Source organism: Lampetra planeri, chromosome 19 (assembly GCF_965212315.1).
Source record: "Lampetra planeri chromosome 19, kcLamPlan1.2.h2, whole genome shotgun sequence".
In the NCBI taxonomy this organism is placed as follows: domain Eukaryota; kingdom Metazoa; phylum Chordata; class Hyperoartia; order Petromyzontiformes; family Petromyzontidae; genus Lampetra; species Lampetra planeri.
This window is the reverse complement of record NC_136125.1, coordinates 1,670,370-1,693,335: the sequence shown is the minus strand read 5'-3', so window position 1 is coordinate 1,693,335 and position 22,966 is coordinate 1,670,370. Positions and strand designations below refer to the sequence as shown.

General features: G+C 43.9%; 1 long non-coding RNA gene across 1 annotated transcript; it reads left to right on the top strand.

Annotated features, from left to right (window-relative positions):
- The first annotated feature begins 4,704 nt into the window (after positions 1–4,704).
- Positions 4,705–20,543, top strand: LOC144723946 (uncharacterized). The gene is made up of 3 exons (XR_013586420.1): positions 4,705–4,807; positions 18,265–18,446; positions 19,643–20,543. It is a non-coding gene; the product is annotated as an uncharacterized LOC144723946 (long non-coding RNA).
- The last annotated feature ends 2,423 nt before the right edge of the window (positions 20,544–22,966 follow it).

Sequence of the window (22,966 nt, the reverse complement as noted above, 5' to 3'; positions counted from 1 at the left end):
GCACATATATATGCCCGTCTGAAGTTTGCCAATGAACATCTGAATGATTCAGAGGACAACTGGGTGAAATTGTTGTGGTCAGATGAGACCAAAATGGAGCTCTTTGGCATCAACTCAACTCGCCGTGTTTGGAGGAGGAGGAATGCTGCCTATGACCCCAAGAACACCATCCCCACCGTCAAACATGGAGGTGGAAATATTATGCTTTGGGGGTGTTTTTCTGCTAAGGGGACAGGACAACTTCACCGCATCAAAGGGACGATGGACTGGGCCATGTACCGTCAAATCTTGGGTGAGAACCTCCTTCCATCAGCCAGGGCATTGAAAATGGGTTGTGGATGGGTATTCCAGCATGACAATGACCCAAAACATACGGCCAAGGCAACAAAGGAGTGGCTCAAGAAGAAGCACATTAAGGTCCTGGAGTGACCTAGCCAGTCTCCAGACCTTAATCCCATAGAAAATCTGTGGAGGGAGCTGAAGGTTCGAGTTGCCAAACGTCAGCCTCAAACCCTTAATGACTTGGAGAAGATCTGCAAAGAGAGTGGGACAAAATCCCTCCTGAGATGTGTGCAAATCTGGTGGCCAACTACAAGAAACGTCTGACCTCTGTGATTGCCAACAACGTTTTGCCAGTGGCGGCTCCTGCAAAATCTCTCAGGGGGGGCAAATGTTTGGATGATTGATAAGGACAAGGTCCACCCATGCAATGGATAAATTAACAGCTTAAGCATTTAAAGGCAACTTCACTACTTTAATATTTATGAAAAATAAAGTGACTCTTACAATACATCTCCTTGTTTGTTTCTATACTCACTATTATTACACTACTTACATCACATTACTCGCTTAATACACTGCTTACTTATACTGAAATTTTGCTCTTCTCTCTTTCAAAGTAGAAAAGTGATCAATTACTCTCTCATTGAAAGCAGGCATGTTCCTGACTAGTTCCCTCTCCATGGAAAGCATAGCCATTGCATTCTAACGTTCCTGTCCCATTACATTTCTCAGGAATGTCTTGATTCTCTTTAAGGTTGAGAAACACCTCTCAGCTTCAGCAGTTGCCATGGGAGTGGTTATGAGGATGTTCAACAGAGCAACAGTCTCTGAAAAAGTATCCTGGAGGTTGTACTTCAGCAAAACCTGGTACAGCGCTAGTGCACCACAGCAGCCCTTGAATTCTGGACTCTCATAAATGACAGACAGTTCAGTCTTCAGCTTCGCCTTATTTACCATAGGGTATGCCCTGACAGTGATGTTCAGAGCCTCAACAGGGAATGTATGGCCATGCTGTTGAAACATCTCTCCTTGTAGCAGCGTGGCACTTACAAGGTGGTCGAAAAGGAGAACCTTTCTTTGGTGTGCAATACAGTATATAATTTAATGTTGGGTTTGTCTATGGCAGTATATAGTAGGGTGTAGACTCGTGTGATGTAAGAGAATAAAGTTTAGATGCAAGCATATTATATATATTTTTTAACGACGTAGAATTGTAATGTATTACTTACTGTTAGTAACTCAACGTATTGTAGAGTATATTTAGTATACTGATGATAATATGTAGTTTATACTTTAGTTTTTTACGTGGTGGTTTTAGTTACTGCAGCTACATACTATTAACACTCCTTCCCTTCATTAATGCTACCCTTATCCCCTCCCTTTGATGCTGCTAATCCTGCATAATGCACGGGCATATGCAGTACTAGTCACATACCTGCATTTCCCATAAATATGCTAAATTCCTCTTGATATTTCATATTCTTTTGTTAAGGCTCCCCCTTTCTTCCCCCCTTCCAACCCAGCTTATATACATGCTCCAAGCACGTGTGCTGTTTCATTCAGACGCTGTCGCCTCGACAGACCTGGTTTTCACCTGAGGACGGCTACTTGTGTTGTGGCCGAAACGTCGTGAGAATTATTTTATTATGTTTTATTTTTATTATTTTATTACTTCCCTTCTACGTGACTTTACCGAAAGAACCAAGAAGATGAATTCCTGCAGTCACGAAAGCTTTAAATCGAAATTCCACTAGGTGGCGACAAATACAATTGTTGACTGAAACGTGCTGACGTATGATGACGTAAGAATGTTAGTGCGAGCCCTCCCGGAAGCCATAGAGAATGCATTGCAGCGCCCGCCTTTCGAAAAAAAATCATCTTTGAATGTAAGTCTATGGGACCACTCTGGGCGATTCTCAGCCGGAGTGAAATCGCCCAAAAAGAGGCGGTACTCCACAGAACGTGACATGACGCTGATTGGACTATATCCAGAGGCACAGTAACGGCTAGCATAGCTCTGTGGTTGAATGAGATTGTTAATGTGATTGAAAAAGTCCCTTTCACACATTGGTGGTGCGTCGCCCAATCGCCCTAACGAAGAAACCACCCCTGGGTTTTGCCACCAAGTACTAAGCCATGTTTTGCAGAGGGGTCAAATACTTATTTCCCTCATTAAAATGCAAATCAATTTAGAACATTTTTGACATGCGTTTTTCTGGATTTTTTTGTTATTCTGTCTCTCACTGTTCAAATAAACCTACCATTAAAATTATAGACTGATCATTTCTTTGTCAGTGGGCAAACGTACAAAATCATCAGGGATCAAATACTTTTTCCCCTCACTGTATCTTAGCTAATTATCTTATCACGTGGAAATATATAGCAGCGAAATAATCTAAAAACGTGTTTTTAAATGTGTACTGAAAAACCGGAGGACCCGTAGAAAATTCCATGCGACTACAGGGAGAGAGACATGCAAACTCCAAATATACATATCTATGGGAGCTTTTGGCAGTATGAAATTGATAAAAAAAAATAAGAATAGGCTTTAGCCTTTCCGGTAATATATGTTGGTCTATGAACATGTCAACACCTGTTTAATTGCCAGGAAGGGTAAAGCCTATATTTGTTTCATCATCCAATTATACAGGTTGTCAGGTTTGGAATCGAATCTAAGCCCCCCTGTGCACCAGGTGAGGGAGACAACATCTCGCCACCGCGGCGCCCGGGTTTCGGAAGAAGGTTTGGAAGAGCGACGACGGTCCCCCCCCTCCTCCCTTTTACGTATGCAAGACATTTTGACAAATCGTAAAGCTAGCCTGTGCAATCCGTTCAGATGAGTGTTCTATGTGGGACATTTCAGGCGCTAAAATACCCATTCACCTGAGAGTAGACTCGGCGATAAAACACAGCGGTGAGTTCACCGTGGTGCCGTTATTGGAAGGTCATGACTGGAGAGGAGAGAGAGAGCACTGAGCTGGCAGCCTCTCCACCCCCCGCAGCCTGGGCACTTGTAAAGCAGGGCCACAGGGGGACTGGATAAAAAAAAAATCAGTTTCATGAATGCTATTCATATCAGACACAATCTGGCATTATAGAGAGGAAAACGATAATCGCTTATCTAGAAACTATGGAGACACAGGTTTGCGGGTACAACGTCACATATTACAAATGTAGCTTGGGTGGAAATACAAATATTTCAATTTTGCCAGCCCATATTGAGTGGGGGAGGGATCTAGCCCCCCACTCCAGGCCTCTCTCCCCAAACCCTGACACAATCAACCCACTCTGCTTGCTGGTCTCGAGATGCTACTGTTTGCATGTGTAAGAATTTGCACCCAACCCAGACTGGCTCTGTGTTCCCTACACCTCCGAGAGAGAGTGGTCAGATGGTGGTTTAGAGCACCTAAACGTGACATCATAGGTCTGTGCCCAGTGTGCTTCGTGAGCCGATCTTTTGTTTAATTGTTGTACTGCAACAACATGGGGGGGGGGGGGGGCAAAACCCACACCGGGAGATTCCAACAAACGGGATACGACAGAAAATCCGCGAACATCCCCTTCCAGCGTGGTTGGAGCCAAATTAAAAAAGTGGCGACACGAAGGAGGGAGTCAGGCCCGCTGCCACATTCCACGAATTTCTCTTTAACGCAACGCAGGGAAGTGGCATTGCCCCAGTGGTATACCACATTGCCGAGTGGTAGCACGTGCGTCGCTTGTTGGAGATGGTTCTCCGGTTCTATCTGCGGGAAGCTTCTCTAGCCACTGATGCGAGTGGTATGAAACCACAACAACACTACGCGCCGTCTGCTTCGCACATTGGACGTTAAAGATCCCGTGACGTCATTCAAAGAAGGGTTAGGCCCATTGTGTGCACAGGGTCGTAGTCTCAGTTAAAGTAACACATTTATTTATTGGTAAATGCATATCAATTGTCGCCCCCTACTGTGGAAACTTAACAGGACTCTCCTGAAGGGGAGATGGGACTCCGTTAATCTTTGCTGGGTAAGCAAGTGCCATTACAACAATAATAACCCACGACGCTGCACTGCACGATCAGAGATGATTCGCTGTGTGCCCTAAAATTGGCTTAAATTAATTTCTAAGCCAAATTAAGAATGTCACTATGCCATTTTTGTAGTCTGGTGACCAGACTGAGACCATTAAACTCGATACACTTGAGAAACTGCTATTCTTTCTTGAACACAGGGCCTCATACATATCTAGTGACATTGAATGCGTTACTGGAGCGCGTGGCGCTAGAAGATTGGTACACAATGGGATTGGGGGTACCAGCCCGTTCTCCCAGTTGGACCTGTGGGCCAGGCACGGAGCCTTTTCGTCGATCCAGAGGGGTGCGGGGCCGAGGGCGGAGCCTGGCCACGCTGGGGAAGATAAAAGACGAGCTCGGACTCACAGTCAGTGCTGCTGTCATCTGGAGTGGAACTTGTCGTGCTGTTGTCGTCGTCGTGGTTTTCACCTTTTCAAGCTGTGGGTCTGGAAGCATGTTGGCTGTTCTGACCCGGTATGTAGTTATCCCCTATAGCTGTGAAGGCCGGAATAAACAAGAGAGAGTGCCTCCAACTATTGTCTCTGAATTAGTACTCTACACATACTTGTTATTAGCCCTTTTGTTCACCCTCTAACTTTGGAATAACAAAACCTAGGAGGGAATGGTATTCACCTGTGTGCAATAGATGTGTACTACTAAATTGCCCCAAAGACAATTGACTACATAATGTTCTCCAGGCACATGAACCAATGAAATAATCTCGGTGCATCCCCTGTGTACGGTGGTGACTAATATAGAATGGGATTATAAAATCTGGGATTATGATCTCACAGATGTGGTGGGGACCTGACCGATTTTAGAATCGTGACTTTTTAATCCTGTGTCTGTAGTGGGGGCCGTGGGCGTAACTCGGAGATCCGAGCACTGATCTGCCTCCACTGAGGCCACGGATTCACATTTGGGCAAGCTGCTCGTAATTAAACCAGCTTCTCAAGCGCAGAGAGTCTATGGTATCAGCCCCGTCGCCAAAGACTATACTGCAAAAAAACATCATTCAGTTTAAATTCGTAATTTCATTTGGGTAAATTACAGCTTTGAGAATTAAACATGTTCTTTTTGTCTTGTGTAACATGCATTACTCTGCAGTGAGATGGAGGAAAGGGGAAATTCTGTACTAAGTCTGGAAATAAGGTCACTCAAAGGATCTCGGAACTAGTTTTGTGATTTATACTTCCATGGACCGTTTTATAACTGGAGGCTGGGTTCTTTGTCTCCTATGATGCCAATGGCATAATTTGGATACGGTTTTGGAAAACATACAAACAAATAGGTGGTATACGTATGTGATGACATGAAACGGGTTACATTACTTGAATATGGACTAGCAATTTTAATCTGCATTTCCAACGGAAATCACTTATGCCCTACAATACAGCAATCGCCAGTGCCCACAGATGAGAACACGCATTTGCTCATTAGTTACGCTAGATTTTGGGTCGGTATGAGTTGAAAGTAAAGCGTCCAAAACATTTGAATGAAGTATTTGTACACTAATTAAATTAAGTACTTGTACACGTAGTAAACGATGTCCACGCGGCAGTGCACGCACGTGGGTGCTGCCCCGTCTAGGCTGACTGACACTTTTCACGAAGTGAAAATCACCAGTAAATAAGATGCCCGATCGAATGTTTCATGGAGTGATGTGAGCATGTTTCTACAGCAGTGGTTCTTCTTAACCTGTGGTGCACGGACCCCCTGGGGGTGCGAGATGCCCTTTCTGAGTATGCGAGACATGGCCAGATTTTTTTAGAATATAAATAATCAAATACACAAATTTAGCATGGACACATACGTACAACTTTCTTCTTCTTGGTTCTTTCGGTAAAGTCACGTCCTCAGGTGAAGAACAGGTCTGTCGGAAAGACAGCGTCTGAATGGGCACCACCAGGCTTGGCAGCGTATATTTAAGCTGGGTTGGAGGGGGAAGGGGCGCCTTGACAAAGTAATTTGCATATCAAGCGGAATTTAGCATATTTATGGGAAATGCAGATATGGAATTAGTCACTACTTGTGGAATGCGTAGGAGGTGGGGGGGGGTTTCAAAGTCCTATTATGCCCGTGCATTATGCAGTATGCAGGATTAGCGGCATCAAAGGGAGGGAGTAGGATTAGCAGTAATAGAGGGAAGGAATTTTAATAGTAAGGAGCTGCAGCAGCTAAACCACCACGTAAAGAACTAAAATATAAACTACATCAGTATCATTAATATACTAAATATACTCTCCACTATGTATTATTCTACCCACCCTACTGTATACCACACTGCTGTACATTCACTATACAATCACGATACTATATATTACCTTGTACATTATATTAAACATTACACTTTAATACTATTTATTATTATACAATCTGCTATACACTATACCATTGACCGTCGCGTGAAAGGTACTAAGAGGAAGCAACGAATTATGTCAATGGGAGAGTGGTGGTAGGAGACTTGCAGCGGAGCAAAGAATCCATTCCCTGCGGAGAATAAAATATATATAGTCAATGCCAGTGAGTGGACTGCAGTCTGAAAGTCACCGTAAACGTGAACAGAATCAGTTAAGATCCGAAATGGTTTATTACGTCCTTCCAATGATTGCTGAGCCAGAATCCATCTTTTCGGTTGAAATTGTCTCTGTGTTTGTATATGTGGATTGCCTCATGAACGAATCTCTCATGGTAGACAGATGGCTTGCTGAGAACCTCTGTCTTGGACAAGTCAATGTAATGTGAGCCCACTGACTTGTAACGGTGATCTGCCACGGCTAAGGTGTTTGTCCTACCGTGTTTCAGGTCTGCTTTATGTTCACGGATGCGGTCCGAGACATGTCGTTTGGTTTCTCCAATGTAACTGCTACCACAGAGGCAACTTAAGTTTGTAGACGCCAGGGTACTGTATGTCTGGAACCACATCTTTTACAGACGGGACCAGATCACGGATTTTATGTACTGTGTTGAATCGGACCTGGATCTTGTGTTTAATCAGACGCCATCGTTCCAACAGACCTGTTCTTCACCTGAGGACGGCTGTTTGCGTTGTGGCCGAAACGTCGTGAGAATTATTTGATTAAGTTTTATTTTTATTATTTCCCTTCTACGTGACTTTACCGAAAGAACCAAGAAGATTAATCCCTGCAGTCACGAAAGCTTTTAATCGAAATACAACTACTTTGTTTCATCAAACCCTATGTATGTATTAACATGATACATGTTTCAATGATTATGAGGCTGCAGTTAAGGTTAAGAACCATTGCTGCAAATGTAGTAGGGGAAAAACGTGGAAAGTTGGGCCCCTTTTGAAATGAAGCGAAACCTCGCTGAATTGGACCAAAAAACAAACACACACAAACGTGACACTGTGCTCATGCTGATTTTGTAATCGGCTGCTCAGTATTTTGTTGTAAATAAAGAGTGAAAAAGAGACTTCCATTCTGGTGCTTTTCCACTCTTAATATTAATATATTTTTTAATACAAATGTATATGGGCAATGTAATTGTTAAAAATGTACGATGATCAATATCTGTAGATTAACAAGATAAAAGTGGATGGCATACAATAGCTACAAGATAATGAAAAGCATATGCACGATATGCATACTAATGTGAATTGAATTCAGCTAAATGTGTCATTCTGTACATCGTATATTTCCACTCTTGTTTCCACAACGATTAACAATAACAGCGCATGCCAGCAGACAACGGTGCATTCTGTTTATTTGCCTACCATCAGATATAGGCTCACAATCTGTCTTTTTAATTTACCAACACTTTTCCAGTTAACCAATAATGAAATATAAACATGCCCAACATTTTAGCATCTGCAGCACAGCTCAATTAGCAAAATAAAATAAATATTCGGAGCCATTTTTAAGATAAACTGTACAGGAATATTATAATTTTAAATGGTCTGGAATGTTAAGCAATGATAACTGTCATGAAATCAATAAATTTGCATGTATTGGTGGAACTTGGCACTGTCTGCTGCTTTGTTAACTCTCACAGTCTGGGCGATAGACCTATTCTGTCAATGTTAAATAGAAGCATGCGCACAGATACAGGAAAACACAATTGCAACGTTAAATTTTTAAATTAAATCCATTATCGTAGATGTAGTGGGTGGGTTGGTGCTTCATGAAATGGAACTCCACGCGATTAGGGGAGTTGTTGGTCTCAACCCCAGAGATCCGATTATTTGAACAAATACCATCACACAATGTGCCGTGCGTGGTTTTGATTGTACTCGGCTCAGAAGTTATGACCTGAGTAGCTCACATTACTGTAGGTCATCGGCGAAGTACTGCGGTGAGTGGAGGCAAGAGGAAACGGTGACAGTTATATGAGGAAAGAGAGGAGGAACCTCAAGGCAACCGATGCTGATACGGATTCTGTAGTCTAAATCAATCTGTGACCCAATTCCTGTGATCACTGTTCTAATCTCCTCGCAGACTCACAGGTATCACGAGACTCGGCGACAACTGCGGGTACTCTGTTCCAATGTCATGGACGAAAAGTGCGACGAACATCTCACGTAATCCGTGTTGCTCTACAAACATCCCGTGCATGTGGACAGTGAGATGCACATCTCACGCCACTATCACACTGGGGCTGCTGTGGAAGCCAAAGTGCCCCCCGTATGTGTCAGGTAGTGCTTGTCTCCATCAATAGGATTTGGAAATTTATGAATTCCAATACAGCAGGTCAATCCACTCAATAGCACCACCATTGTTGACTTTGGCACAAAGTGGTACTCATTTAACCAACCCTTGAGCGATGATGGACTGAGTTTACTAGAGATTTGATCTCGCATGTTTACAGTTAATCTATTTTCTGAACAGCACATCTTGACCATATGTATATGAAATGTAGAGATATGTGCTGTATGCATTACAAGTTTTCTGGATAATAATTCACTTTTTTCTGTGGATTTTGATAAAAGTTGAACAGTGAATGGGGTAGGACTCTGGTACTCATGTACATCATATACTTTCCAGTTATTGCTGTTAGATGGAAACCATTGCCTGCTCAAAATATGGTGGTGCCCTTGCACAATTGCACACGGGAAGAGCAGTGAGTTGGAATTCGTATGTGCCCTCTGAGGATGCAAAGACAAGTGACATTGTATCGTAAAATGAAGCTGAAAATACCATGATAAATTATTTTGAGTGGAAAAACCCGTTTAACACAAACTCCTTCACGTAGGAATATGGCTGATAACGGATAACAAATTCTAATTCTGTTTTCTTTATGGTCTGCTAATAACGGGATTGGAATTATGATCTGTAGGATTTATATATTGATTTAGATATTTCAGAATTTCGGTTCAGAGCATTTGGCTGCAATAAATGTCCACGTCATAAAGCCACCTCTTGAGCTATCATGTTGTGGCCTGGTCGCTTCTGAAAAAATTATACAGCCTTACTTGGTTATATTTGTTTTTTAGTTTATGGATTATTTAATGAACTGTAGCCACAAATTGCGATGACCGCTGTTTTTTTGTTTTACATCATACTCGCCCATCAGCCAAATCAACCTCGAGACCCACGTGATGTTGGCTGCATCAACTGGTCTCCAACTTTTGTTGTCATTATGAATCTGAAGTTCATGCCCCGATTGCTGCTGTCGCGCCCATTTGAAATGGTCGAGGACAAAAACCTCTTCAAAGCCGGAAGGCAACTCGAAATAAATGAACAATGCTCCGACTGAAATGCTCTTTGTGCAATACTGAGACTGCGTGCAGTCGGGGGATAGGGCACACGTCAAAGCTAAAGCTGTATACTTATCTGTTGTACGGAAATCGGCGAATCCGTGCTCTTCCACGTATTCTGCTCATGCACTCGTATTGTTCTCTGCTACTTTAGCACTTATTTTACAAATAAAATAAAGTGTTCAAGTTCCTTAAGGGAATTCTCCCCAGCCTTCCATTTCCCGAGAATATCAACCTCCCTCTCCTCAGCTTCACGACGAGTGGGCACGACGTGGATGAAAACGTTACAGCAGTGAGTTGAGTGCCATCGCATTACAAACATTACATTGTAAATATTTAACTAATTGTGACTACGTTTTAATGAGCTTACATGTCAATTACATGCAAAAACACATGTAAATGCAGCTATTATTTGTTTCATTATTTGCAGTATGTCAGAATCCCCCCCTACTCCTACCCCCCTCCATCCAGCTCGTACGACTTGCAGAGGGAGTTTAATGCAGCAGCTCAATCCTCTTCTGATATGCAGTTGTGAAAGGGTGCCGCCACAATTGGCCACTTTAACACATGTGCCACGGCTGACAGAGGGGGCCTCTGACGGGAGCGTTCTCTGCTGGGCACAAATCCGATCTACTCTTCCATGTTGACCAGACGTGCTCGAGAAAGGTGCATGCACTGCTACCCAACGCTCTCGTCAGGAAAATCTGTGGGGAAGAATAATTATTGCACGAGCACCAGGGCCCATTCTTCACGCTCTCAACGTTTACTGACACGGTATGCCTCGCTTAACAAGTGTTCTTTCTACAGGAATTCGCTATAACGAGCTGCAGTCTTCTCCTATACCGAGCTGCAGTCTTCTCCTATACCGCAGTAGTAGTTGCATTCCTGAAGACCGCGTAATGGAAACATTGCATTATAATAAATAATGTAAAAAAGCACAGTCCGCGATAACACGTGAGATGCGTACGCAGGCTGAACAAAGACTGAGGCACATGGATAGCATCCAGTCGCATCCCGCCGCCTCCGACGCTACGCCGAGGCAGCCAAACGGCCGCTTATTCCTACTCGCATGACATAGTTCCGTTCACTCAATCGCGTTGGATGCAATTCAAAACCGCGCTATTCGAAAAATGTGTTACCTCATGCATTCATCGCGTAATATCCCATTCGCGTCATGAAAACACACGTTACAGGAGAACGGACTGTATGTTGAATGTAGACCGGTTTGTCCCCAACGTTTCTGGCAATTGCAGACGCCGAGTACAGGCACCTGTAAGCACGGTTGTTCTTTGAGCGTGGCAAGCGTTACATTTGATGTCTTTTTATTTGGTTTTAAAATCAGAATTTGTATTATCTCCGTTCAAAAAATGTTCTTCACGAGTGGATTTTTTTTTGCGGGGGGGGGGACGGTGTGCTGAAATGTAACTCGGCTTTAACGCGGGGAGTCAATTGGAAAACGACGATCATTTAACGCGTTTTCACTTAACGAGCAATTTTTCGTGGAACGTGTCCCTGGTTAAGCGGGACGCGCCTGTTCACGCGAACGCAAGCTCCGTAATTATTATATCTCCATTATTTTTCAAACACTCATTTACTATGCACGTACCAATGTCTTCCTCCCACGATTCGATGAATTATGCCATTTCAAGCTTTTATTTCATTTAAGAATCAGTTCTTACTTGTCCGGTTTGTACCATCTGGTTGCTATTGTCTGTCTCATTCGTTCTGTAACATTTTGTTTGTCTAATCTTTTTCACTAGCATCATCGTAGCATGCACTTGTGATGCATATATCACAAGTGTAAGGATCCTAAATTATGAATAATTACAGGTATATTATATATAATTTGAGATACCAAAGAGGTATACTTATACATATTCTGAATGCATGTATACATTATACATTCAACGAGCAATTTTGATGTGAGTTACATATGGTTACCAACAGAATGCAATTAATTTACTCTTGCTAAGGGCAATAATGTCCTCTATTTGAAAACCATATTTTAATGAGATCGGACATGAACTTAAAACATTAAACCTTTAACTACAGGAGACCTTTTGTTATCAGGGGGTGATTACCGGGACTGAAAGTGACGACCTAAGACACCATAAATGTGGCTTAAAATTACCTTCATGCGTTCCTAAAATGAGATGCCACATTCGGACATTCATACACTCATGACTTAATCAGCACTGCTTATCAGCAGCAGCAGCATTGGTTACACACAATTATAAAAATTAGGTATTTCAAGCTTTAGAAGGCATGCAAAATCTCAAGTTCAATTAATAATACAGCAGTTAAAAGATGATGAACAATATATATGTTGCATGTGTACATGAATAAAATAACGACAAACTCGACGACAAAAAAACATCATGAAAAATGTTACATCACAACTAAGCAGTGCAATAGCCACGCACAGTCTGTTTACATTTTCCTGCTGGTCTAGCATAAATTAATTTAAAAATGAGCTGAAGCCAACTGAGACTAACTGCGTTTAATAGCATATCTGGGTGTCTGTACTTGTGTAGTGGCGTAACGCGCGGGGTTTGCAAACAGCGGGTGCATTTGAGGACGAGCAGGTGCAAGCATGGGAACACGGGGTAGACGCCAGATAGGCGGGAGATGAAGATGATAAGATAGAGAGAGCACGTGCAGGAGGCGCCGCTGAGGCGCCAGCTTAATGGGGGGTAACCGAGGACCCTTAATGAGGAGGGGGGGTATAAGGTTGTGTGTGGAGCAACACGGGGTGGCTGGTTGGAACTGAAGGAACGAACAGGACAAGAGCCGGGAAGAAGAAGCCTGTGACATCCCCCTCCACACCTTGTCCTCCCAAGCAGTATTGGCTGATCCCCCGCTGGAGGCAAGGACGAGGGTGGAGGTGTGAAAGAAGAGTGATAGGCTAGCAGAGTATAGAGAGGGAATTCGGAGCAAGGGTGCGTTGTGTTGGTGTGAGGAGCATCCAGGAGAAAAGCTAAAAGTGTCTGTGTGAATACACCACTACACTTGTAGTGTATAATGTTACCAATACAATGCGGTTTCCATTTGAAATATGACAGCGGGACCTCCAGCAACACAAACGGTCTCATTTTTCGATTTGAAGCTTCTGCCTTCTCGACAGACCTGCTCTCCACCTGAAGATGGCTGCTTGCGTTGTGGCCGAAACGTCGTGAGAATTATTTTATTATGTTTTATTTTTATTATTTTATTATTTTCCTTCTACGTGACTTTACCGAAAGAACCAAGAAGAAAATAGATGGAGTGATGGGCTAGGGTGTGGCCACCCCCTGGGTGGGCCCACCTGCGACCCTCTTGCTCAAGCAGGGGCCATCACAAGCAGCCCAACGGCTTCCCCCTCCTCTTCCCCGTGTAAGAACTGACAGATAAGCCGCGGTCTGGCAAGACATGGAAAGCGTAGTTAGTAGTAGTGTGGGAAGATGATATGCTGCTCTCATGATTTTTTTTCTTACAAAACTACTTCTCCTACTATTCGTAGGTCTTTTGGTAAAGTCATGTCGATAGGTTCAAAGAAAATTATCAAAAATAACAGAACTACGACGTTTAGATCACAACGCATGCGGTCGTCTTCAGGAAAAGGGGGGTTAGCTTCCAAGGGAAACTGTTTTTAAGGGTTTGAAATGGGCGTAGCCCAATTGTCAGCAGCCAATGATAATGCGAGTGTTCTGCAGCGAGCCCAGCAGTGGTTCGTTTTCCACCAATCAAAGAGCTGCCAAGTGAAAATTACCATGTTAAAGAGATATTAGCATGCTAATGGGTGATCACAGAGCCGCAACCAAGGGGTCGGCGCGCGAAGTGACTGAGAACGCAAGTTTGAAATGGGCGTAAAGCACAACTAACATCGGAAGGTGGTAGGATGGGAACATAATCGCCAATTATGACTTAAACTGGTTGATAACGTCCTTCCAATGATTGCTCAGTTTGTACCCATCTTCTCGGTTGAAATTTTGTCTGTCTATATATATGGATGGCTTCATGAACAATGTTCCCATCCTACCACCATCTCTTGATTTGAAGCTTTTGTGACTGCAGGATTCCATACTCTTTGGTTATTTTGGTAAAGTCACGTAGGTATAAAATAAATCACGACGTTTCAGCAGCAGATCATGCCTTCCCACCTGATGACGGACGCTTGTGTTGCGCCTGAAACGTCGTGATTTATATTATTTTATACCTACGTGGCTTTCCCGAAAAAATCAAAGTATGCTAATCTCTCTTTACCATGCAAATCTTCACCTGGCAGCCCTTTGATTGGTGGAAAACGAACCACTGCCGGCTCGCTGCGGAACACTTACATTATCATTGGCTGCTGACATTTGGGCTACGCCCAATTCAAACGCTTAGAAACAATGTCCCTTGGAAGCTAACCCCCCTTTTCCTGAAGGCGACCGCTTGTGTTGCGATCGAAACGTCGTAGTTTTCTGTTATAATCGATTATTTTCTTTGAACCTAACTACATGCCTTTACCGAAAAACCCAAGAATATGAATTCCTGCAGTCACGGATGCTTTAAGTCAATATTTGCTCATACTACTGTACACGTATTTAACGTAAAAAAATGTGATATTTGTTTTCTCTCTAGATTAGTTTATTGCAATACAGTACAATGTTACAAGATTTGCAATATCAGCTAGCCTATTTTTGTTACACGACAAAATTAAACGGGGTGTCCACACACGAAACTCGGCCAGGTCTGGATAGTGCGCAGAAACATGCTGCCATGTGGATATGCTACTTGTATATCTCCCGTACCAGTTTACAGCACTCGGCAATAAAAAATAGACTCTCCTTATGCCAACAATGTACTTCTTTTACACCTTGGCGCAGCAAAGCATCTAAAAGCGAATACACGAAGTGTTGCTGCTCAGTTGCAGAAGCCCTTTGTCGCTCTCTCACACACAAGGATATTGCTTCACTCGACGCTAACGGGAAAGGGAAAGCAACAACAGCAGTACCAGCAGGGTTTGAACCTGTCTGCTAGGGTCTAGGACCACATTATCATCATAATTATGTACAGTGCATATCCTAACTTACCAACAGAATTCCCATCTTACAAAAAAATATATAGTTCTGCACTTTGTTTTACTTGAACTGTTTTAACGAAAGCAATGTCAGAGAACCGATGGCGATGGGTGGATGTGGGTTACTGTACTTGTTGAACTTGGGTTGCCAATTACGTACCCAATCTATTTCGTCAAATTAACACGTAGGCTTTCGCGACCAATATTATCCATAACATAGGGGTTTTTGGGTTAGATCGCTTAAATACATCATGGCTTGGCTTCGCGAACGAAGTCCTAGAAAGGACATCCACGTCTTCTGCACACGCTAGTGGCTGACGAGGCCTATGCGGGACAAGCAGGTCCTGCCACAACAATTGTGCCATTAAACCCGCCACTACCCAACAGGTATGTCACATGAACAAAACATGCCAATTTGTGACTCGCACAGCATGTAAATGTTGCGGGTTTATTCTCCAACACACCAGTGTGCTGAACTATAAAGGACTTGGCATGGTTTGGTTTTTCCGTGACAAAGCTTACTCATTGGCTGTCGGATGGTGGAGTGTTTAACGACACATTCATATTTACGCGATCAAACAACTCCCACCCCCCCCTCTATTATGAATCTATTTCGTGTTTAACCAGGTGAGGGCCCGGTGATACATGGCCTCTTGATGAAGGACAACTTTGGAGACAGCTCTGTTAGACAAGGACAAGGTTTTTACTCTTCGATGATTCGCGACCAAAATTACAGTGAGGGAAAAAAGTATCTGATCCCCTGCTGGTTTTGTATGTTTGCCCACTGACAAATAAATCATTAGTCTTTAATTTTAATGGTAGGTTTATTTGAACAGTGAGAGACAGAATAACAACAACAAAATCCAGAAAAACGCATGTCAAAAATGTTATAAATTGATTTGCATTTTAATGAGGGAAATAAGTATTTGACCCCTCTGCAAAACATGGCTTAGTACTTGGTGGCAAAACCCTTGTTGGCAATAACAGAGGTCAGACGTTTCTTGTAGTTGGCCACCAGGTTTGCACACATCTCAGGAGGGATTTTGTCCCACTCCTGTTTGCAGATCTTCTCCAAGTCATTAAGGTTTCGAGGTTGACGTTTGGCAACACGAACCTTCAGCTCCCTCCACAGATTTTCTATGGGATTAAGGTCTGGAGACTGGCTAGGTCACTCCAGGACCTCAATGTGCTTCTTCTTGAGCCACTCCTTTGTTGCCTTAGCCGTATGTTTTGTGTCATTGTCATGCTGGAACACCCATCCACGACCCATTTTCAATGCCCTGGCTGATGGAAGGAGGTTCTCACCCAAGATTTGACGGTACATGGCCCCGTCCATCGTCCCTTTGATGCGGTGAACTTGTCCTGTCCCCTTAGCAGAAAAACACCCCCCAAAGCATAATGTTTCCACCTCCATGTTTGACGGTGGGGATGGTGTTCTTGGGGTCATAGGCAGCATTCCTCCTCCTCCAAACACGGCGAGTTGAGTTGATGCTAAAGAGCTCCATTTTGGTCTCATCTGACCACAACACTTTCACCCAGTTGTCCTCTGAATCATTTAGATGTTCATTGGCAAACTTCAGACGGGCATGTATATGTGCTTTCTTGAGCAGGGGGACCTTGCGGGCGCTGCAGGATTTCATTCCTTCACGGCGTAGTGTGTTACCAACTGTTTTCTTGGTGACTATGGTCCCAGTTAACTTGAGATCATTGACAATATCCTCCCGTGTAGTTCTGGGCTGATTCCTCACCGTTCTCATGATCATTGCAACTCCACGAGGTGAGATCTTGCATGGAGCCCCAGGTCGAGGGAGATTGACAGTTCTTTTGTGTTTCTTCCATTTGCGAATAATCGCACCAACTGTTGTCACCTTCTCACCAAGCTGCTTGGTGATGGTCTTGTAGCCCATTCCAGCCTTGTGTAGGTCTACAATCTTGTCCCTGACATCCTTGAAAACTCTTTGGTCTTGGCCATGGTGGAGAGTTTGGAATCTGATTAATTGATTTCTTCTGTGAACAGGTGTCTTTTATACAGGTAACAAGCTGAGATTAGGAGCACTCCTTTTAAGAGTGTGCTCCTAATCTCAGCTCGTTACCTGTATAAAAGACACCTGGGAGCCAGAAATCTTTCTGATTGAGAGCGGGTCAAATACTTATTTCCCTCATTAAAATTCAAATCTATTTATAACATTTTTGACATGCGTTTTTCTGGATTTTGTTGTTGTTATTCTGTCTCACTGTTCAAATAAACCTACCATTAAAATTATAGACTGATAATTTCTTTGTCAGTGGGCAAACGTACAAAATCAGCAGGGGATCAATACTTTTTTCCCTCACTGTATGGGGCAATGATGAAGTACAAAGTCGATCTCATGCCAGTGGTCTGAGTGGCAAGGGTACTCTTTCTAAACTCTCCACCCTCGCAAGATGGAAGCGTGCAGTGACCTTTTCAAGTTGAGATCTGTGTGTGTGTGCACGCGCGCTACCTTGATCAGCATGGCACACTGTGAAACCATTGCCGCATGAAAGCGTTGTGAGAATTTACAATTAAAACGGATGTCTGCCAGAATCCAATTAGTGAGCATGACAGCAAACGTGTAAACACTTTACTATGTTAACGAGATGTATTATATGTGTTTCATTAGCAAATTGTATTGTCAATTCATAATATTTGGATGTGTTCCCATGGTCCCAGTGAACAAAGGGGGTGGTGCTAGGGTCGTCACCATCTTAAACAAAGACATTTTTCAGCCAGCCTCGGTCTAGCCAAACTGCAATTTACTGCAGTGACGTTTAACACACAAAGACCGGTTCCAGATCGCGGTACAAATCGGTTCCTGCAGCCCAAACACGGATGCCAATTCCTGGACTATTCAGGTCGTGAGACAATGGAGGGTATTTCACATTGCACCGGTGACAGGGCCACTCATTACTCCCAAGCAAGTCACTACTATTATATTACTAGGTGAAGCCCATTGAGCTGGTATATATTTTTTCAGAGGCGATTTGGTCATACATGATAGCTCATCGACCTGGCTTATGATATGTGGACATTTATAGCAGCAGCCAAATAATCTAAACACATGTTTCTCAATGTGGAGGGCAAAAACCGGACGACCCAGATAAATATGCACGTGACCACCATGGGCAGGTGTGTGTGTGTGTGTGCCTTTACAGAACGATTCTTCAAAAAGTGTGAATGGTTCCACGAATGTGCCGAGCCAGGTGGCAGAGTGCGGAATCGGTCGGCGAAGCGATGGACCACCGCAGGGCAATCCGTGCTCTATGCTCCACACCCTGCAGGCCGGCCCCACACATCGGCGGCCCTTCACGTGGTTGGGGCAGACGATTGCAGAAACGTGAGGCAATAATAATTTGTGGATGGAGGTTTTTCATTGTCGCCGCGTATATCACGTGCAGCTGTGCCGATACACTGCTGAATGGAGGCGTCCTCGAGCCACACACGCGCCGGGGGTTATTCGACCGTACTCTCGCAATGCTGGCCAATGCGGTTTGGGGAAGGGGGGAGGAGGGGGGTTTGAAGAGCCCAAATAAGGAGCACTTATGCTCCAAACCAATTTTTAAAATCCCCCGTATAGCCTTAACAGACTGGTGCAAGTGCTGTTAGCGAGCTCCTATGAAGGCCGGGACGGTATATGAGGGGGTGGGTGGCCAGCACCATGCCCGACCGCTTTTGTCTCCCCAGTGGCGATGTTTACACACCGCACTAGGTACTCATTTGAGAATGAGTCGACCTAGGGGATGCCCAATTACCAGTTCAAATAATGGTCACTGGTGTTGGCCGCAAGCGGGAGTTCAACTCTGTTGGGTTCATAGCGCAACACGCTAACTGCAACACCACCGCTCCCCAATTGTGCTCCATTCATATACACACACACTAAAGTTTAAGTTTTAAGGAAGAAACTGTCACCGACAATGGCTCCTAAAGTCATGGTGCGCGTCACCATCAGTCTCTTCTGCCTGACCCTGCAGCTGTTGCAGAGGCAGCGTCGGACCATCGTTATAATCATCGTCACGTGTGTTGGTACTCGACACAAACGCCTGCCTCGCTCAGCCGTTCCATTAACACATGGGGCGTAATTCATAATTGCCATAGGTTTAGGCCACTGCGTAAACGATCCAAACAGATTTACGTCGCAGGACCCTTCACCGACCTGACACAGCCACACAAATGAAATTGTCGTGCACTGTACGAACATTCAACGTGCCAAATATCATTGTTTCAGCTCACACTGGTGAGCTGAAGAACAATACTCACAAAAAAACATTTGAAATAGATACGACGTTTCATTTGAAACTGTATCACAACCTCAGAATGGAACCAGGAAGTCAGAATAATAGCGTCACCTAGCCCGACTTCTTAAACCGATGTTCTCCTTTGCCCTGCTCGTGTCCCCTCCCTCTGCAACCTCCTTTCCCACAAGATGATTACGTCATGTTGCTCCTCATTTCTATTAACTGAGGATGGATGATGATGAGTAAGTGATACATCGACACCCAAACCATTCCTGATTTGGCGAGCTTGTCTTTCCAGGCAATCCGGCATTCCGGGGGATTGGAGCATGGCCTCGCCACTACCTCGTCGCACGCCAGCTCTGCCACTATCAGAGCCACTGGCAAATTCTCCACGCAGACTGAGACATGGTCGGAATACCTACCCATTTTATGCATAGTGAAATAACCAAATCTTCATGAACAAAATATAACTGCTATCAGAGTGGAGAATACCCAGTTAATGTCAGCAATGTTGGGTCAACGCTGGCATGTGGTTATAATCGTTGGTCGGTAACAATGTTGATCCAACAACAGTTAATGTTGTTCTGCCGAGAAGAACATCCTACAGGGTAGCCCTATGAAAATGAATGCATTCCAATGAAGAACTGAAATCAATTAAACATTAATTCTAACAAATAATTATATAGGAACATGGAAGCATTTGAATGTGCTAAGGTTGTTTAACGTCAATTTTGGAGTCGTACCAAGCGTACTTAAAAAAAAGCCTTTCCATATATTTATTTGGTCACTTTCCTACCGAAAATTAGCCCATTATCATGAACCTTTACACCCCACTGAGCAGCTGCTCACACATCGGAGCCAGTTTATTGCAGAAACATTTTAAATAAGCCCATTATTGGCAAAGCATGACAGTACTTTAATTGAACCTCGTATATAACAATGTTCCAGTTAGACAAATTACATATATGCAAGTGTGCACGTTGTACACCTGCATGCTTGTGTGTATGTGAGTATGTATGTCAACATGTACCTGTTTTGTATGTGTATACTGCATATAGAGTATGACGGGCAGTAAAAACATTTTGAGAACAAGATAGTAAAAAAACATATCCATCACCATGTCATTATTACACACTAGCCACTTATTTCTGATGATATTACTATGGGTGACTATTAAAAATAAAGTTCTGTAAGTTTGAGTTTGTACATAAACGACTTTTATTATCTCATTCTCAAAATTTTAATTCGTTATACACAAATACATACAACAAATGCCTATATATAGATATAATGACTATTCTACATTAAATACAGTAGTTTTTAGCTGCAGTAAGTGCTTTTATAATGTGTAAAAGAAAAGTGTTTGGTTCATGCTTTTGGATCGTTACCTTTGTCGCTTGTGAGTGGTACACAAATGGCGAGGAGCGGTATTTGTAACTCATACCAGTTATCTCGATCGAGTATCCCTCACCCTAACCCCTTCGTATCAGAACTAAAGTTCATCGTGGGACAGCATAAAAGTGAAGAGATGCAGTGTGACCACAGTATTTTTAAATACTATTCGCAAGATCTGTATATGTATAGCAAGGGTTAACGTGTCCGCCGACGGTCTATGCGGACCTAAACGGTGCCGTCCATGAGTATTCCATCCCCAAGCAAGCTCAGCGCACACGAGAGTCAACAGACTACATCTCCAGTGGTGCTACAAGGGAATCCACTTGAAAGCCAATTTATTACCGAACCGGGAGAGTTCAACGTGAGAGCAAAAGTTGGCTTAAAGCTTGGGGCTAGATCGGTCGTTGCATGTCATCAAACAACAACAAAAATCCCCTCGTCGAACTTGCAAAGGCTCCTGCGGCTATGAGCAATGTAATTTGATGATGTGCAGAGCCGGATTTATGTAATAAAGTCTGGAAAACGCAGCTATTTAAAAAACAAATTCTGACACAAGTGGCTGCAGGAGTCAACCGAATGTCGGGCGATTCTGGTCCCCGTCAAAAGCTGAAGTTAAACGGTGCCACTTTGTTGAATGCAATCGATTGTTTTTTCCCGGAAAGAGTTGTGCGACATTTTATGTTACACGTTGATATTTGCATGAACTTAGTTACCTACATATTTTCTCGTCCAGCAGTGTCATTAAACCATTTTATTAAGTTGAAGAGTGTCCCACAGCAACCCTGCTTGCTAGGATGCCCCAAGCCCAAAGAGATATGTTGCCTCGCACGCAGCAGGAGACGTGAGAAAGGAACCGTAGCTCATTCGAGTCTACAGAGGGTTATACCACGAAGACATTAAAGAAAATATATACCAAATATGTAAAATCATAGTAATCACCTTGATAAATATTATTTCAGAAATGAGATCCCACGTAAACTTCACCTACTCTCGTAGGTTTTGCCTCAGAGGTGGTTTCCTTGACATTGTTGTCAAGTCCATAAAACCTCAGTCCGTCCAATTGTAAAGATGTTCCAGGGCATACAACTGGCAATCGTCAACTTGTTCCACTGGAACAAATGGAACAACGCTGCGTGTAAAAAAAGAAGCACATGTATTTCCTACGAGATTACAGCCCCATGGTGAGATGAGCAAATGTGAAGCCAGCCGAACTTCCTTACAAAACAACACGAGTGCCTTAACAACAAACAAAAAACCTGTCAGTTTAATTTCAAAGTTAAGAGGGGGACTCCCCCCCCCCCCCCACTGGCTCCCGGCTGTAGCGAATGCGGTGGAGGTGAGTGCCGACGCACCGCCTCACCACTCACCTCGCTGCCTGCTACGCGGTCGAGCCGTGCCTTTTAGGAACGCAGGTCTACGGCAGGCAAGCCTGCCCTCAGTTTTGAAAGATCACCCCTTTCATCTTGGGCACCTTGTTGAGGTAGGTGGCCCAATAGACCAGGTTGAAGGAGGCGAACAGCAAGGGGAAGAGGATGCGGGACAGCTTGTCCACCTTGCTGACGCTGTTGTACGTCTTCTTGGGCTCCGCGGGTTTCGGCTCGGCAGGCTTCGGCTCAGTGGGGCCAGAGGCAGCCGTGGCGGATCGAGGGCCCGCGGTCGCGCTGCGGGTCACTGTGGGAACGCCGCTGTCCCGGGCGACTCCTTGCGGGAAGCTAGACGGGCTCACGGTGTATGTGTTGTTGGTTTTCTGCGCCAGGCTAGATTGCTCTTTTTTCTGCCACAAACATGACAAATGACAACAGCGGCAGCAGAAATGGCAAAACGAGAGATTCAGCAACAATCGCGGTGAGCGGTCCAACAAGTCTAGACGCTAACGGTGGTGTAGGGTGTACTGCCAAGAAGGAAAGTTTTAAAGGCTTTGCCTGGTAGGATGGGGATGGATTAGGTTCATTTGTATGTGTTTAGGTGATTTGTTTACCTTGCGTGTACTTTGCACAACTACCATGTTTTTTGTACTGTTTATAACGTTCTTACATGCCCTGACTGAATATCTGTGAAAAAGAGCTCCATAGCTCATCGGATTCCTCCAGTATAAATACATGTTCTGATTCAGAAAAATCGAGGGGTTGCCCTCCGTTTCCACTCAGTCTCTACGCGAGCAGGGCAGCGAGCCCGCTTTTCTCATCTTCCCTTAACCCATGGGCACTGAGTTAGGGGCTTCTGTCCG